Source organism: Cervus canadensis, chromosome 4 (assembly GCF_019320065.1).
Source record: "Cervus canadensis isolate Bull #8, Minnesota chromosome 4, ASM1932006v1, whole genome shotgun sequence".
Classification (NCBI taxonomy): Eukaryota; Metazoa; Chordata; class Mammalia; order Artiodactyla; family Cervidae; genus Cervus; species Cervus canadensis.
Window position 1 is genome coordinate 84,946,850 of NC_057389.1, and position 19,187 is coordinate 84,966,036.

General features: G+C 37.7%; 1 protein-coding gene and 1 pseudogene across 1 annotated transcript in view; one reads left to right on the forward strand and one right to left on the reverse strand.

Annotated features, from left to right (window-relative positions):
- Positions 1-19,187, reverse strand: part of LOC122440146 (prolyl 4-hydroxylase subunit alpha-2-like) — a 117,122-nt gene that overhangs the window by 66,871 nt on the left and 31,064 nt on the right. The gene's annotated exons all lie outside the window — the stretch shown is intronic.
- On the forward strand, positions 18,475-19,043 carry LOC122440148 (annotated as a pseudogene).

Consider the following 19,187-nt stretch of genomic DNA (forward strand, 5'->3'; position numbering starts at 1 on the left):
TGCAGTGAAGCCTCCTCTAGGTTAACAAAGACACTCATTAACTCACAGTAGGGCTTCCTGTATCTAACATATTTGGTTAACTGTATAGTATTTAGAAATGGGGTATTTTTGGCTCTTGTTGGGATGCTCTGAATAAAAATGTTTGTAAAGCAGGACACTATAACTGATAAAAATTTTAGTTTCATAATTTGGCCTCTTCTATTCCTTGATTATTTTCAAAGAAGGTTTTCAAATAGTCTCGTGGGATGAAGTAAGGGTCTGGTCAGGGTCTAGTAAAGGTCTAGTAAGGGTCAAGTGAGTAGTGAGAATGAATATTTATCTGAAAAGTGGTGGCAATTCTTTTCCTCTATTCTTAACATTCATCCCTAGTATTATAAAGAAATCCCACTTATTATAAAGAAAAGGAAATTCAAACACCTAAAACAGTCCGAAGTGTTGGTTGATAACATTGATTATTTTAATAGTAAAAGGCTGTCAACAATTATATTCTTCTAAATGCAATTCCTTCCACATAGCTTCCAGAAAACCATCAATAAGGAAAGAAAACAAAATCACCCATCACCTATGCCTACAATGTAACTTGGAAACAGATACTACAAATTTCGACTTTCTTGTTAGTGGGAAAATAAACACCAGATGTCAGCAGAGTGTTCCAAAGACATCTAAGCAAAGAATCCAAGGCAGCAGAAAGAATGAAAAGTGCAGTATGGTCTTAATGATGATGAAACAAATATTAATGGTAAACATCATATAAAGTAATCTACGGTCTTCTTTCCAGAGGGAGAGGTCGTACTCTGAATAAGGAAATACTAAGAGAAAAGTCTGAAACTTAGTGGATCAAAGGACTGCCTTTTGGATATTTTAAACACAAGAGCTTAGAAACTGTACTGAATCACAGAAAAGGCACTATTACTGGGGTAAAGGCAGTCTCAGAGAGTGAGATGGCTCTCATAGGTTTGGTGGTGAAGAGAAGTGGCTAAAAGTAAGGGACCCATGAAAATTATAAATTAAGAAATAATCCAGAGTAGACAGACCAAAAATAATACCATGAATTAAACTGACTGCATTTCACTGCAGAAACAGAAGAGGAAACATCTAACATGAGATCAATGGTCCAGGAAAACACAACAAAAATAAACATGAACAAGAAAAATAAAAAAGAACTCACTACTCATACAAGTTACTGTCGAAAAACATAAAATGAAAATAAAAACTTTTCAGGAGTTGAAAACACAAAATCACCCAGCCCAGTCAAGCAACAGAAGAAAATTATAACAAAATACTGTAACATTAAATATAATTAAGCATCTGTAACTATGAAAGAAAATTACAATTCATAAATTGAAAAGCTCAAATGGATATAGGCAACAAAAGAATATATGAATTAGAAATTGATCATATTCAAAAAAGCTACAGAGATAAAAAAACAATACTTTGGCCACCTGATGCGAAGAGCCAACTCACTGGAAAAGACCCTGATACTGGGAAAGATTGAGGGCAGGAGGACAAGAGGGCGACAGAGGATGAGACTGTTGGATGGCATTACTGACTCAATGGACATAAGTTTGAGCAAACTCTGAGCGATAGTAAAGGACAGGGAAGCCTGGCATGCTGTAATCCATGGGGTCACAAAGAGTTGTACATGACTAAGCGACTGAACAACAACAATATACTCCTAACAGACTGACCGTTACCCAAGTAACTATAAACTCTGGAAAAAATATGAAAAATAATTACTGGAAGGCACTGCAGAGTAAACAAAAGCAGGCAGATTATGAATGGCAGTCAATCCTTAAAGGCAAGAATGGTACAGGGTGATTTCCCATTTTTCAAACAGCTGTTAGCCTTGGCTGACCATAGGTGACACAGCACAGGACAGCTAAAATTCTGAGAGAAAACCCAAAGTTTTTCTAACCTGAAACACATTACATTGGTGCTCAAAAGTAGACTGAGTCACAATGCGAGAGAAATCTGGTGGTGGTAGTGGTGTAGCAGCTAAGTCGTGTACGACTCTTTGCAACCCCATGAATTGTAAACCATCAGGCTCCTCTGTCCATGGGATTTCCCAGGCAAGAATGCTGGAGTGGGTTGCTGAGAGAAAGAGAGGAACTTTCAAATACTATGCATAAGCTCCACCCGATTCTCTCGCAGATCTCCAAACAAAGCATTTGTAGGTGAGACTGCAAGCATCCCAGCTAAGAATAAGAACTGAACTGCGCAGAAAAGCTTGCAGTTTGTGTCACACCAAGTTAACTTCCTGTATTAAAAACAGAAACAAGCTGTCCATTTTAAGACAGTGACACACTGCACCTTCTCCCATGGACACACCAAATCTATCAGTGCAGTTCAGTCGCTCAGTCATGTCCAACTCTTTGCAACCCCATGAATCGCAGCATGCCAGGCCTCCCTGTCCATCACCAACTCCTGGAATTTACTCAAACTCATGCCCATCGAGTCGGTGATGCCATCCAGCCATCTCATCCTCTGTCGTCCCCTTCTCCTCCTGCCCCCAATCCCTCCCAGCATCAGGGTCTTTTCCAATGAGTCAACTCTTCGCATGAGGTGGCCCCAGTATTGGAGTTTCAGCTTCAGCAACAGCCCTTCCAATGAACACCCAGGACTGATCTTTATAGCTACATATAGAAAAATTTTCTCTGAAGGAAATCCAGAGGATGAGTGATAACTACGCATCAGGTGAACAAGAAAAAGTCCACATCAAAAATGGTAAGAGATCAGGGCTGGTGCACTGGGATGACCCAGAGGGATGGGATGGGGAGCGAGGTGGGAGAGGAGTTCAGGATAGGGAACACATGTAAATCCATGGCTGATTCATGTCAATGTATGGCAAAAACCACTACAATATTTTAAAGTAATTAGCCTCCAACTAATAAAAATAAATGAAAAAAAATGGTAAGAGAAGGGGAGATCCCTGGTGGTCCAGTGGTTATTACTCTATGCTTCTATTTTAGGGTGTACAGGTTCAATTTCTGGTCAGGGAACTAGATTCTGCAAGTTGCATGGTGTGGCCAAAATATAAATAAATAAATAAAAATTATAAAAATAGTAAAAGAGAAAAAAATCACAGAGAGAAAAACTAATGGAAGGGGGCACAAAATAGGGGTAGGGGATTAAGAGGTATTCACCTGAAACAGGTCTATTTGTATACTTTAAAAGCTGCTTCCAGAGGGTCCAGCTTACAATCAGCCTGAACCCAGGGGCTGATTGATATCCTTTCCTTTGGACACTAACAGCTCTTGGAACACCTTCAAATACTAGAAGCCACTAAGAACAAATAAGGCTGCTTGGACAATCACAAACATTCAAAAAAAAACAAGAGCTAGGTCATGGTTTAATGACAAGGTTCATCTCCTACACAAGACTGAAGTGTAGGAAGTGACCAAATACCTTTAAACTGCTGATGGAAAAAACTGACAACCAAGAATACTCTACCCAGCAAGGTTGCTTTTCAAATTTTAATAAGAAATAGTTATCCACACAAGCAAAAGATGAAATCACCACCAATATACCAGTATTACAAGAAATGTTAATCGGAATTCTTTAAGCTGAAATGAAAGGGCACTAAGTAACAAGAAAATATTTGAAGTATAAATCTCACTGGTAAAGGTAAATATAAGTTAAATTCAAATAATCTAATGCTGTGATGGTGGTGGATTAATCACTGATAAATCTAGTGTAAAGGTTAAAACACAAAGGTAGTAAAAATAACTATAATTATAATAATGTGTCAATGTATACACAAGATAAAAAGATGTAGACTTTGACATCAAAAAGTAAAATAATGAGTAGGGGAGAGTTAAAATATAGAGCTTTAAAATGCATTCAAACTTAAGCTGTTATTAAAACAGACTGTTATAAACACAAGATGGGGTTTATGTAAGTCTCATGGTAACCGCAAAGCAAAAATCTATTGTAAGTACACAAAAGACAAACAAAAAAATCTAGGCATACCACTATTTTAAAAAATCAAAGAGTCTAAAAGAAGAATAAAGAATTTAAAAACAGCCAGAAAACAATTACCAAATGGCAGTAAGTCCATACTTATTGATAATTACTTTATATGTAAATGGACTAAATTCTCCAATCAAAAGACATGCAGTGGATGAATGGATAAAAAAACAAGACCCACATTACAGCATACTAACACATACATATGGAATTTAGAAAGATGGTAATGATAACCCTATATGCAAAACAGAAAAAGAGACACAGAAGTACAGAACAGACTTTTGAACTCTGTGGGAGAAGGTGAGGGTGGGATGTTTCGAAAGAACAGCATGTATATTATCTATGGTGAAACAGATCACCAGCCCAGGTGGGATGCAAGAGACAAGTGCTCGGGCCTGGTGCACTGGGAAGACCCAGAGAAATCGGGTGGAGAGGGAGGTGGGAGGGGGGATCGGGATGGGGAATACGTTTAACTCTATGGCTGATTCATATCAATGTATGACAAAACCCACTGAAATGTTGTGAAGTAATTAGCCTCCAACTAATTAAAAAAAAAAAAAAAAACAAGACCCAGAAATATGCTGCCTACAACAGACTCACTTCAACTTTATGGAAATACACTGACTAAAAGTGAAGGGATATAAAAATACAGTCTATACAATGGAAACCAAAAGAAAGCTGAGAGAGGCATACTTATCCTAGATAAAAGACTTTAAGACAAAGACTATAATAAGAGACAAAAAGGTCATTATATTATACAGTGATAAAGTGGTCAACCTCGTAAGAGGACATACCATTTGAAAATACTTACGCACCCAACACCAGGGCTTCCCTGGTTGCTAAGATAGTAAAGAATCTGCCTGCAATGCAGGAGACCCAGGTTTGATCACTGGGTAGGGAAGATCCCCTGGAGAAGGAAATGGCAACCCACTGCAGTATTCTTGACTGGAGAATCCCATAGACAGAGGAGCCTAGCAAGCTACAGTTCATGGGGTCGCAAAGAGTCAGATAAGACTCAGCGATTATCACACCTCCATGCACCCCACACAGGAGCATCAAAACATATAAAGACTTAAAGGGAACTATGGATAACAATACAATAGTAATAGTAAATGTTGTTGTGCAGTTGGTAAGTTGTGTCCAACTCTTGGCACCCTATGGGCTGCAGCACTCCAGGTTCCCCTATCCTTCACTATCTCCTGGAGTTTGCTCAAATTCATGTCCGTTGAGTTGGCAATGTCATCCAACAATCCCACCCTCTGTCACCCCATTATCCTCCTGCCCTCAATCTTTCCCAGCATTAGGGTCTTTTCCAATGAGTTGGCCCTTTGCATTGAGTGGCCAAAGTATTGGAGCTTCAGCTTTTGCATCAGTCCTTCCAACGAATATTCAGTGTTGATTTCCTTTAGGATTGACTGGTTTGATCTCTTTGCAGTCCAAGGGACTCTCAAGAGCCTTCTCTAGATTTAAAAACATCATTTCTTTGGTGTTCAGCCTTATTTATGGTGCAACTCTCACATCTGTACATGACCACTGGAAAAACCATAGCTTTGACTACATGGACCTTTGTTGGTAAAGTGATGTCTCTTCTTTTTAATATGCTGTCTATGTTGGTCATAGCTTTTCTTCCAAGGAGCAAGTTTTTAATTTCATGGTTGCAGTCACCATCTGCAGTGATTTTGGAGCCCAAGAAAAGAAAATCTGCCACCGCTTCAACTTTTTCCCTTTCTATTTGCTATGAGGTGATGCGACTAGATTCCATGATGTTAGTTGTTTTAATCCTGAGTTTTAAGCCAGCTTTTTCACTCTCTTCTTTCACCCTCATCAAGAGGCTCTTTAGTTCCTCTTCACTTTCTGCCATTACAGTGGCATCATCTGAATATCTGAGGTTGTTGACATTTCTCCCAGAAATCTTGATTTCAGCTTGTGAGTCATCCAGCCTGGCATTTTGCATGATATACTCTGTACAGAAGTTAAATAGTCAGAGTGACAATATACACCCTTGTCATACTCCTTTCCTAATTGTGAACCAGTACATTGTTCCATGTCTGGGTCTAACTGATGCTTACTGACCTGCATACAGGTTTCTCGGGAAACAGGTAAGGTGGTCTGGTATTCCCATCTCTTTAAGAATTTCTGTAGTGATCCATAATTTCTGGATCATTGGAAGGACTGTATCCATAGTTTCTTGGGCTTTCCTGATAGCTCAGTTGGTAAAGAATCTGCCTGCAATGCAGGAGACTCTGGTTCAATTCCTGGGTTGGGAAGATCCACTGGAGAAGGGATAGGCTACCCACTCCAGTATTCTTGGGCTTCCCTTGTGGCTCAGCTGGGAAAGAATCTGCCTACAATGTGGGAGACCTGTGTTCGATCCCTGGTTGGAAAGATCCCCAAGAGAATGGAAAGCCTACCCACTTCAGTATTCTGGCCTGGAGAATTCCACAGACTGCAATGTCCATGGGGTTGCAAAGAGTCAGACACAACTGAGCGACTTTCATAGTTTCTAGTGATCCACACGGTCAAAGGCTTTAGCACAGTCAATAAAGCAGATGTTTTTGGGAATTCCCTAGCTTTCTCTATGAGACAAAAAATTTGGCAATTTGATTTCTGGTTCCTCTGTCTTTTCTAAACCCAGCTTGCACATCTGGAAGCTCTCAGTTCACATACTCCTGAAGCCTAGCTTGAATGCTTTTGAGCATAACCTTACTAGCATGTGAAATAAGCACAAGTGTCCAGTAGTTTGAACATTCTTTGGCATTACCCTTTTTGGGGATTAGAATGAAAGTCCGATGCTGTAGAGAACAATAATGCATAGGAACCTGAATCAAGGTAAATCAGACCTGGTTGAGCAGCAGATAGCAAGAGTGAACATCAACATCTTAAGAATCAGTGAACTAAGATGAACAGGAATGGGTGAGTTTAATTCAGACAACCATTATATCTACTACTATGGGCAAGAATCTTTTAGGAGAAATGAAGTAGCCCTCATAGACAAAAAAAAGAGTCTGAAATGCAATACTTGGGTGCAATCTCAAAAACAACAGAATGATATCAGTTAGTTTCCAAACCAAACCATTCAACAATAGTAGTAGGAGACTTCAGTACTCTGCTTTCATCATGGGTAGAACACACAGAGAGAATCAGTAAAGAAATGTTGAACTTACATAACACATTACACCAGAGGGATTTAACAGAACATTTTCAGGCCATTTCATTTAAAAGCAGCAGGATATACATTCTCCTCAACATATATGGAACATTCTCTATTATACATCATATGTTATGCCACAAAACAACTCTTGATAAAGTTAAGAGGACTAAAATCATATCAAGCATCTTTTCCAATCACAGCATTATGAAACTAAAAACTAATAGCAAGAAGAAAGCTGGAAAATTCACACATATGGGCAGACTAAGCAACACACTGTTGAATAACCAATGGGTCAAAGAAGAAGTCAATCAAGAAGATACTGAGAGGGTACTCTTTTTACCCCCTTCTGATGTCTATGTCAGAAGCTTTCTCTACCTCCTTTATACTTTAATAAAACTTTATTACACAAAAGCTCTGAGCGATCAAGCCTTGTCTCTGGCCCCAGATTGACTTCTTCTCCTTTGGAGGCCAAGAATCCCGCATCTTTGCATGATTCAGCAACAACCTTTCATCTTGGGGGCTCGTCCGGGATCCTATAGGACAAGATGGGAGCTAACAATTGTACCCTCACTCCTTTGAACTGTATCCTGAAAAATTGGGATACATTTCTTTAATCCCCAGGGCTTAAAGAAGACATACCTGGTCTTCCTATGTGATACTGCACGGCCACGGTATCCACTGGAGGATGGTGAACAGTGACCAGTTGGAAGGTCTCTTAAGTATAATGCTGTTTTACAATTAGACCGGTTCTGTAGAGAACAAGGGAAATGTGTAGAAGTAGCATATGTGTTGCTCTTTTTCTCTCTGCGAAATATGCCAGAATTGTGTCCTAAGGGTATAGATTTGGGTGTGACTCCTTCAGCTCCCTCCTGTCCTCCTACTTTGCTAGATGAGATGGAGGACAGGAGACAAAGAGATAGAGAAAAGCAGGTTTCTCCAATCTATCCCTGGGATCATATGCGCAGAGCAGCCAGAGAGACTGAGAAACAGCCACACAAGCTGTTGCCTTTTCATAAAGCACCCACCGGGAGACATAATCAGTCTATGAGAGTTAATAAACCTTTTTCTTATCAAGAAATACAAAGAATCAAGGAGGATCTGGGAGACTATTTAGAGGACCCAGAAAAAATATATTAGAGCTTTTAAAGGTATTACTCTGCTTTATGACCTTACTTGGAAGGATGTGATGTATATCTTGGGACAAATGCTGACTCCCAACTCAAAAACTCAAGTTTTGGGAAAAACGGTTGCTTATGGAGATGAATGGTTTGGTAATGAAGCAGTAGGGAAGAGGGAGGACGAGATAACCACCCTCCCCACTGGGAATCAGGCGGTCCCAATTACAGAACCAGACTGGAACTACAACACAGCTAAAGGAAGATGGGATCAGAGTCATTTTGTCAGATGTATTTTTGAAGGACTCAGGCAGGCACGTGCTAAGCCTTTAAACTTTGGCAAATTCGCAAACATAGAACAGGAGGAGAAGGAAGCTCCTGGTAAATTCCTAGATAGACTGAAAGAAGCCCTTCGCAGATTCACTGAGACTGATCCCGAAAGTGAAGAGGGAAAAGTGATCTTAAAGGATAGATTTCTCACTCAGTCAGCTCCAGATATCTGCTGTAAGCTATTAAAACAGGCATATGGACCAAGTCAGTCTTCATATAATCTGTTGCAACTGGCTCAGACAGTCTATTATGGTAGGGAATATGAGGAAAATAAAGAAAGGCAGAAAAAGACAGGAACAGGCAGAAGCCCTTGCAATGGCTATGAGAACAGCCTTAAACAGCCTGAGAAAAATGTCCAGAGGGACCCAGGTGAAAAGGGATGGGCTTGCAATTACTGTGGAAAGGAGGGATACCTCAAGCAGGATTGCGCTCAGGCATCTAAGCCGCCCCGGATCCATGTTCGGTCTGCAAAGGACCATACTGGAAGAGAGACTGCCCTCAGAAGCACAGGTTTCAGGGGTCGGACTCTCAAGACAATCAGGACTGAAGATGCCCAGGGGTCCCCACACAAGCTCCCGTCCTAATTACACCTGAGGAACCCTGGGTATTAATAACTGTGGGGGGGCCAATCTGTCGATTTCCTTTTAGATGCTGGGACAACTTATTCTGTGCTTACTGAAGCCCCTGGCCCACTTTCTTTCCGATCCACTTCTGTAATGGGACTGTCTGGATGAGTCAAAAGATGGGCCTGATAATCTATGTGAGCCTACTCCTGCTGACTCCAAAAATCCTGAGTCTGCCATTTGATCCTCAAGACAATGCCTTCCTGTCCTGGGCTCACTCCTACACTGCATTTCACAATCAGTCTAACTGCTGGATCTGTGGAGCACTCCCCTCTTTATCAGTGGAAGGCTTCCTGTGGTGGACATCTCCACTTCAAGGAAAAGACTTTCTACAAGTCTGCAAATACCTTCAACAACAATTGCATGTGATGCCTCTTCCTAAACTGATGACATCTAACAACCTTAAGATGGACTGATGTAACTACGGACATAATGTGACTTTTCATTTTGATTTTAACTTGGTTTAATGACTATTTTGCCTTATGTTTGTAATTGTATAATGGGGTTTTCTAACTGTCTAAAAGCTTTTAAGTTACAAATGGTTGTTCAAGCTCCTACAAGGGACACAACCTCCTCCAACTATTACTTGGGGCCCCTGGATCAGAGACCCTCAAAATGAGGGTTAGGAGAATATGTTGCCTCAACAATTTAGGGACCATGCCCCTAAATAGCAGGATGTAGTTATGGAATGAAAATGATGCCCCTTTCCCTTGGCAACATAATTCTCCTAAAAGAAACGGGGAAGAATGAGAGAGTCATTTCCTAGGCAGGTTGATAAAGAAGTCTAAGGGTCCCTAAGGAGACAGGGGTCTGGAATTATCGAGGAGGAAGAAAGGACAAACTTTTTTTCCTCTACATTCCTTAGGATTATATAAAAATAATGTATCCTGTTTGAGGACAGTCTCTGGATTAAACCTTCTGGCTAATCCTGTTACCTTAAAATCTAAATTATGGGAGTGGGTCTGGTGAGGTCTTTACAACCTCAACATCCTTTGGATTCATTGCAGAGTATATAACTCCATTGCTAACATTAGCAAGGGGGTACTCTTTCTACCCCCTTCTGATGTCTATGTCAGAAGCTTTCTCTATCTCCTTTATACTTTAATAAAACTTTATTACACACACACAAAAAAAGAAGATACTGAGAGAAATAAAATGAAAATATATAAAACTTAAGGGAGGCAGCAGAAGCAGTTCTAAGAGGAAAGCTCATAGCAATAAATGCCTGAATTAAGAAACAAGAGAGAACTCAAAACAACCTCATTATACACCTCAAGGAACTAGAAAGAGAACAAATGAAGCCCAAAGTCAGTAGGAGGGAAAAAATAACAAAGCACAGACCAAAAACAAATGAAACACAGACTAAAAAGACAATAGAAAGGGTCAATAAAACTAAGAGCTTTTTTTTAAAAAAAAATGTAGACAAAACAGACAAACCTGTAGATAGATTCACGAAGAAAAAGAGAAGACTCAAATAAAATCAGAAAAGAAAGAAGAGCGTTACAACTGATACCACAGAAATACAAAGGTCCTTGAGAAATTCTGTTGAACAAGAACAAATTGGGACAACCTTGAAGAAATGGTAAGTACCTAGAAACATACAACCTACCAAGAATGTATCATGAGGAAACAGAAAATCTGAATAGATCAACTACTAGGAAGAAGACTGAATCAATTATTTGAAAATTCCCAACAAAAAGTTCAGGACCACAAGGCTTCACTGGTAAATTTGACTAAATATTAAAGAAATACTAATAACAATTCTTCTCAAACTCTCTCAAAACTTTAACAGGGAATACGTCCAAACTTATTTTACTATCCCAGCATTACATTGATACCAAAAAAACTATAAGAAAAATATACACCAATATCCTTGATGAACAAAGATGTAAAAATCCTCAACAATCTATTAGCAAAACAAATTATACAATACATTAGAAAGATCACACATCATGATCAAGTGGGATTTAACCCTGGAATGCAAGGATGGATAAATAATTGAAAATTAATCAATGTGAACCACATTAACAAAATGAATGGAAAAGTCATATGATCATTTCAATAGATGCAGAAAAACCATCTGACGAAATTCAACATCCATTCATGATCAAAAAAAAAAATCTCAACGAATAAAGAGGAAATGTGCTCCAACATAAAAAGGCCATATATGCCAAGTCCACAACTAACAGCATACTCAACAGTGAAAACGTCAAAGATCTTCTGTAATCACGAACAAGACAAGGATGCCCACACTCATCATTTTTATTCAGTTTAGCACTAGGAGTTCTAGACAGAACCATTAGGCAAGAAGAAGAAAAGAAAGGCATTTGGAAAGGAAGAAGTAAAACTCTCTCTATTTGCAGATACCATGATCTTTTTTTTTCACCAAAGTATAGTTAATTTGGGGGCTTCCCTTGTGGCTCAGCTGGTAAAGAATCCGCCTGCAATGTGGGAGACTTGGGTTCAATACCTGGGTTGGAAAGATCCCCTGGAGAAGGGAAAGGCTACCCACTCCAGTATTCTGGCCTGGAAAATTCCATACAGTCCACAGGGTCGCAAAGAGTCAGACACGACTTAGCGACTTTCACATAGCTAATTTACAATGCTGTTGGTTTCTGGTGTATAGTAAAGTGAATCAGTTATATATATATTCAGTTATATATGTATACATATATTTTGTCTTTTTCATATTCTTTCCCACTATAGTTTAATATAAGATATTGAATATAGGTCCCTGTGCTATACAGTAGAACCTTTTTGTTTATCTATTTCATATATAGTAATTTCTATCTGCTAATTCCAAACTCCTAATTTATTCCTCCCCCAGTCCCCTTTAGTAACCATAAATTTGTTTTCTCTGTTTCTGTTTTATAAATAAGCTCATTTGTATCATACTTTAGATTCTACATATAAGACATATTATATGATACTGTCTTTGTCTAACTTCATGTAGTATGATAATCTCTAGACCCATTCATGTTGTTGCAAATAGCATTATTTTATTCTTTTTTATGGCTGAGTAAGATTCCACTGTGTGTGTGTGTGTGTGTGTGTGTGTACACACACAAACTACATCTTCTTTATCCATTATCTGCCAATGAACATTTAGGCTGCTTTATTTCTTGGGTACTGTAAATAGTGCTGATATGAACACTGGGATGCATGTACCTTTTTGAATTAGAATTTCAACTTTCCTGTATACCTCTGAAGAAGTGGAATTAATAGATCATCATCTGTTCTTAGCTTTTTAAGGAACCTCCATACTGTTCTCCATAGCGGCTGTAGCAATTACATCCCCACAGTGTAGGAGGCTTCCGATTTCTCCACATCCTCTCCAGTCTATTTATAGACTTTTTGATGATGGTCATTCTGATGTGTGTGAAGTGATATCTCACTATAGTCTTGATTTGCATTTCTCTAATAATTAGTGATGTTGAACATCTTTTAATGTGTCTGTTGGCCATCTGTATGCCTCCTTTGGAAAAATGTCTGTTCAGGTCTTCTGCCCATGTTTTGGATTGCTTTGTCTGTTTTTTGCTGCCATTTTTTGAGCTTTATGAGCTGTTTGTATATCTTAGAAATTAATCCCTTGCCAGTCACATCATTTGTAAATATTTTTTCTCCTGATCTGTAGACTGTTTTTGTTTTGCCTCCACTTCGTTCTTTTTGCTTAAGATTGCTTTGGCAGTAGATGCCATGATTTTATATAGAAAGCTCTAAAAACCCTACCCAAGACTGTGAACTAATAAACAAGTACAGTAGTTGCAGGGTACAAAAATCAATATACAACAATAAGTTGCATTTCTATTTATTAATTACTAACTATCAGATAGAGAAATTAGGAAAACAATCCCATTTCCAACTGCATCAAAAAGGACAAAATACATAAGAATAAATTTAACCAAGGAAATGGAAGAAGTATATGCTGTAAACTACACAAGGAAAGAAACTGAAGAAAACACAAATAAATGGAAAGATATCCCAGACTCATGAACTGGAAGAAGTAATGTATAGCAATGTATAGATTCAATGCAATTTCTATCAAAGTATCAAAAGCACTTTTCACATAAATAGAACCAAAAATCCTAAAATTTGCATGGAACCACAAATGACTCCGAATAGGCAAAACAATCTTGAGAAAAAAGAACAAAGCTGAAGGCATCATGCTTCCTGATTTCAAACTATATTATTAACATATAGTAACAAAACAGTATGGTATTGGCCTAAAAACAGACCCAAAGATCAATGGAAAATAAGAGAGCCCAGAAATAAACCCATGCAAATGTGGTCAATTAATTTACAACAAAGAAACCAAGAATATACAATGGAAAAAGGATAACCTCTTCAATAAATGGTACTGGAAAAACTGGACAGCCACATGCAAAAAAAACTGGACAGCCACATGCAAAAAAAACTGGACCACTATCTCAAGCCATACAAAAAATCAACTCAAAGTGGATTAGGCTTGAATGTAAGACCAAAACCATACAACTCATAGAAGAAAACAAAAGGTAAGCTCTCTGACACTGATCTTGTCAATGATTTTTTTGTATTTGACACTAAAAATGAAGGCAAAAAAAGAAAAAATTAGTGATTGGGACTATATCAAACTAAAAAGTTCCTATACAGCAAAAGAAACCATCACAAAATGAAAAGGCAACCTATGGAATGGGAGAAAATATTTGGAAATCATGTTTCTGATAAGGGGATAATATCCAAATCATATAAAGAACTAATACAATTTAACAGATACAAACAATCCAATAAAAAAATGAGAAGAGGATCTGCACAGACATTTTCCCAAAGATGATATAAAAATGAATAGACAAAAATGATATAAAAATAAACAGACATTTTTCCAAAGATGATTTAAACATATGAAAAGGTGACAGTGATGGTTTAGTTGCTAAGTAGTGTCCAACTCTTGTAACCCCATGGACTGTAGCCCAACAGACTCCTCTGTCCATGGAATTTTCCAGGCAAGAATACTGGAGTGGATTGCCATTTCCTTCTCTAGGGTATCTTCCTGACCCAGAGATTGAACCTGGGTCTCCTGCACGGCAGGTGGATTCTTTACTAACTGAGCCACTAGGGAGGCCATGAAAAGGTGCTCGACATCATTAGTCACTATGAAAATGTAAACCAAAACCACAATGAAATTCCACCTCACATATGCTACAATGTCTAAAAGACAACAAGTAAATATTGGTATGTATGTAGAAACCTGTACACTGTTGGTAAGAATGTAAATTGGTGCAATCACTGTAGAAAATAGTACAGAGATTCCTCAAAAAGTTAAACATGGAACTACAATATGATCCTATAATTATACTTCTGCATACCTATCCAGCAGAAAAGAAATCACAATCTTGGAAATGTTCACTGCAGCATTATTTACAATAGCCAAGATAAGGAAACAAAGTAAATGCCCATCAACAGATGAACAGATAAAGAAAACGGGGCATTGCTAGATTTCTAATTTAAAAAATAGATATGCAACAAGCAACAAGGGTTTACTGTATAGCACAGGAAACTATAGTCAATATCTTATAATACCTATAATGGAAAATAACTTCAAAAATAATATATGTGTATAACTGAATCACACAAAAAAAGAATTCTACTTTTTAAAATTTAGTAATGCTTATCTTTTTGCTAGTTTTTCTAAATGTCCTATGGACATCTAATAACAAGTAAGATACAAAATTTTAAATATTTTTGTGCAGGATATAAGATTAATAAAATTAATATAAACAGAAATTATTGTATTTAAATTACTAATGAAAGCATTCAAAATGATCCTATTTTCTGCACTTGATAAAACATTCTTCAGTTCAGTTCAGTCCCTCAGTCATGTCCGACTCTCTGCGACCCCATGTACTGCTGCATGGGAGGCTTCCCTGTCCATCATCAACTCCCAGAGTCTACCCAAACTCATGTCCATTGAGTCGATGATGCCATCCAACCATCTCATCCTCTGTTGTCTCCTTCTTCTCCAGCCTTCAATCTTTCCCAGCATCAGGGTCTTTTCCAATGAGTCAGTTCTTTGCATCAGATGGCCAAAGTACTGGAGTTTCAGCTTCAGCATCAGTCCTTCCAATGAATACTCAGGACGGATTTCCTTTAGGATGGACTGGTTGGATCTCCTTGAAGTCCAAGGGACTCTCAAGAGCCTTCTCCAACACCACAGTTCAAAAGCATCAACTCTTCGGCGCTCAGCTTTCTTTATAGTCCAACTCTCACATCTATACATGACTACTGGAAAAACTGTAGCTTTGTCTAGACGGACCTTTGTGGGCAAAGTAATGTCTCTGCTTTTTAATATGCTGTCTATAGCTTTTCTTCCAAAGAGCAAGCATTTTTTAATTTCATGGCTGCAGTCACCATCTGCACTGATTTTGGAGCCCAAAATATTCTTAGAGAAATGTTAATGTCTTACTATGATTATACATTTTTTCTTTTCCCTTATATTTTTTATGTATCTTTCTTTGTTGTTACATGTCTAATGATTTACAATGTCTATCTTCTTTGTGAATTGTACCTTTTATTAATAAAAATATTCATCTTTGTTTCACTTAAAATACATAAATTTAATTTAAAAAGGAGAAAAAAGAAAATGTGGTATTCATATATACAATGGAATATCATCCAGCCATAAAAAAGAAGGAAGTATTGCCTTCTCAAAATTATGGATAGATCTTAAGGGCATTATGCTAAATGAAATAAAGACAAATGCTGTATGATCTGATCTCACTTACATGTGGACTCTAAAAACAAAACAAAAACTCAGCAACAACAACTGAACTTGAACAAAATACAGATTGACGATTGCCAGAAGTGAAGATTAGGGGTGAGCAAAGGTGCTCAAAAGGCACAAACTTCCAATTACAAGATAAATAAACCCTGAGGATGTGAAATATAGCATGGTGACTATAGTTAACAACAGTGTATTGTATATTTAAAAGCTGCTAAGAGAGTAAATCTTTAAAGTTCTCATCACACACAAAAAAATTGTAATTAATGTGATAATGTTAACTAAAGTTATTGAGGTAATCATTTAGTAGTACACACATATTATTAAATCATTGTTATACAGCTAAAACTAATACAATGTTATATGTCAATTATATCTCAATAAAACAACAACATTCTTAAAGGACTACAATAGAATCTAGAGTTCCAACATCATTATATTTGCAGAAGCCAGGATATAATAAAAAAATTACTCGACATATTAAGAACCAGGAACATGTGACCTATTCTCTAGAGAAAAGTCAGAAACAAAACCAAGTCAAAGATGGAACAGATGTTGGAATTAGCAGATAAAGATTTTTAAGCTGTTATTATACTCAAGGATGGAAAGAAAAATAATACTTGCAATTAATGAGAAGAAGAAAAATCTCAGTCAGCAAGAGCAAAGAAACCATTGAAAATTTTAGGACTTCCTTGGTGGTCCCAGTGGTTAAGAATCCACCTGCCAATACAGGGGACACCAGTTTGATCCCTGGTTCGGTTAGATTCCACATGCTGCAGGGCAACTAAGCCAGTGCACCACAACTACTGAAGCCCGCTTGCCGAGAGCCTATGCTCTACCACAAGAGAAGCCACTGGAATGAGAAGCCTGTGCATCACAATGAAGAGCAGCCCCCACTCTAGACAAAGTCCACGCACAGCAACAAAGACCTAGCACAGCCCAAAATAAATAAATCTAAAAGTAAAAATAATAGTAAATTTGAAGGAAAGATAAAAAAAAGTTTAACAAAAAAGAATCTATTGAAAATTTTAGAACTGAGAATTCCCTGGTGGTTCATGGTTGGGACTCTGTGCTCTTACTGCCAAGGGCCCAGGTTTGATCCCTGACTAAGGAATTAAGATTCTGCATGCCCTGTGGCATGGCAAAAAAAAAGGGGAGCAAATTTTAGAACTGGAAAACACGATATCTGAATTTAAAACTTCACTAGATGCACTTAACATGGAAATGGAGATGACAAAGGCAGAACCACTGAGGTTGGGGGTTATCAACAGATACTATCCAATACGTAGAAAAGAGAAAATATCCAAATAAAATACTGACAAGACCTCCTGCTTATATAAAGATTATAACCCTATAAGAATAAAAAAGAAAGAACAAGAATATCCTTTCTAACTACCAAAGGACAACCAATAACTATGATAAACTAATCAAACTGGTTTTGAAAGAAAAATTGCCTTCACTGAGCTTGTCATCTATTATCTAGAATATGAAGAAATAATTCTTCCCCAGATGACAGCAAAAAATGAAAACAAAGAAAAAACATACTGGAGATATGAATAACTAAGGATGAATAGGTGATAAATTTTATTCCTGGGGAACTCTGAAGCTGACACAGGGTTTCATGGAAAGAGCAGAAAAGATTTCCTCTGTTTGGTCACAAGTAATATGGCTTTCATGAGTTAAATATTTGCAATCTGCTGCATATTTCATTTATGTAACCAACTTTTAAAAGTCACATATAATTAAAATAAAACTTTACAGATAAATTAAAAATTTAAACGGGTTTAAAAAAGGATCTCCTGGAGACACTAAATTAAAAGATAATAAATACTGATACACTTCTCTTCGAAGAGGTCTTGGAGGACCAGATTATAAAGAATTTTGCTGAAACAGTCATTAAAAACTAACAAAATATATACAAGAGGAAAACTATCAAAACTCTGAGGAGAGATATCAAAGCAGAACAAATAAACAGTGATTCCATGTTCACAGATAAGAAGACTTAATACTGTCAAGATGTCAGTTCATCCTAAATTAATCTAGAGATTCAATACAATCCTAATCAAAATTCTAACAAGTTATTTTGTGGATATCTACAAAATGATCTTAAAGTTCATATGGAAAGACAAAAGACCTAGCATAGACAATACAGTATTAAAGCAGAAGAACAAAGTTGGAGGACTGATACTACTTGACTCTGAAGCTACTACAAAGCTGCAGTAATCAAGACAATGTGGTATTAGTGAAAGAACAATCAGTCAATGGAACAGAACAGTGAGCCTAGAAACAGACCTCCATAAAAATAATCGACTCATATTTGACAAAGGAGCAAAAGTAATACAATGGAGCAAAAAGAGTCTCTCAAAAAATGGTGATGGAACAAATACACATGCAAAAAATTTAAATCTAGACCTTACACTCTTCACTCAATATAACTCAAAATGGATCACAGACCTAAATGTAAAACACAAAACTATAAAACTGGAAGACAACATGGGAGAAAATCCTGGTGACCCTGGGTATGGTAATATCCTTTAAAATAGAACAACAAGTTTAGAAAGCGGGGCGTTTGGCTTGCGAGCAGGAACTTCTCGGTCGCGCCCAGAGAAAGAACGATTTAAAAATGGGTGATGTTGAGAAGGGCAAGAAGATTTTTGTTCAGAAGTGTGCCCAGTGCCATACTGTGGAAAAGGGAAGCAAGCACAAGACTGGGCCAAACCTCCATGGTCTGTTTGGACGAAAGACGGGTCAGGCTGCTGGATTCTCTTACACAGATGCCGACAAGAACAAAGGTATCACCTAGGGAGAGGAGACGCTGATGGAGTACTTGGAGAATCCCAAGAAGTACATCCCTGGAACAAAGATGATCTTTGCTGGCATTAAGAAGAAGGGAGAGAGGGAGGACTTGATAGCTTATCTCAAAAAAGCTACCAATGAGTAATAGTTGGCCACTGCCTTATTTATTATGAAACAGAAGTGTCTCATGACTTTTTATGCGTACCATATTTAAATTGATCTCACACACTAGAATTCAGATCATGAACGGCTGATGGAATAATTCTGTTGGACAGTCCTGATTTAAATAAGATTGGTTTGTGGCTAAACAAATATGGTCAGCTTTTTTAATTTTGATAGTAATTCCGGTTCAACAAGTACTATCACTTTTCCCATTCTAAAGAGATGACTGAACTTGAATAAGGAATATTAAACTTCTTAGGGAGATGGTGCATTCCTTCTCAAACCCTATA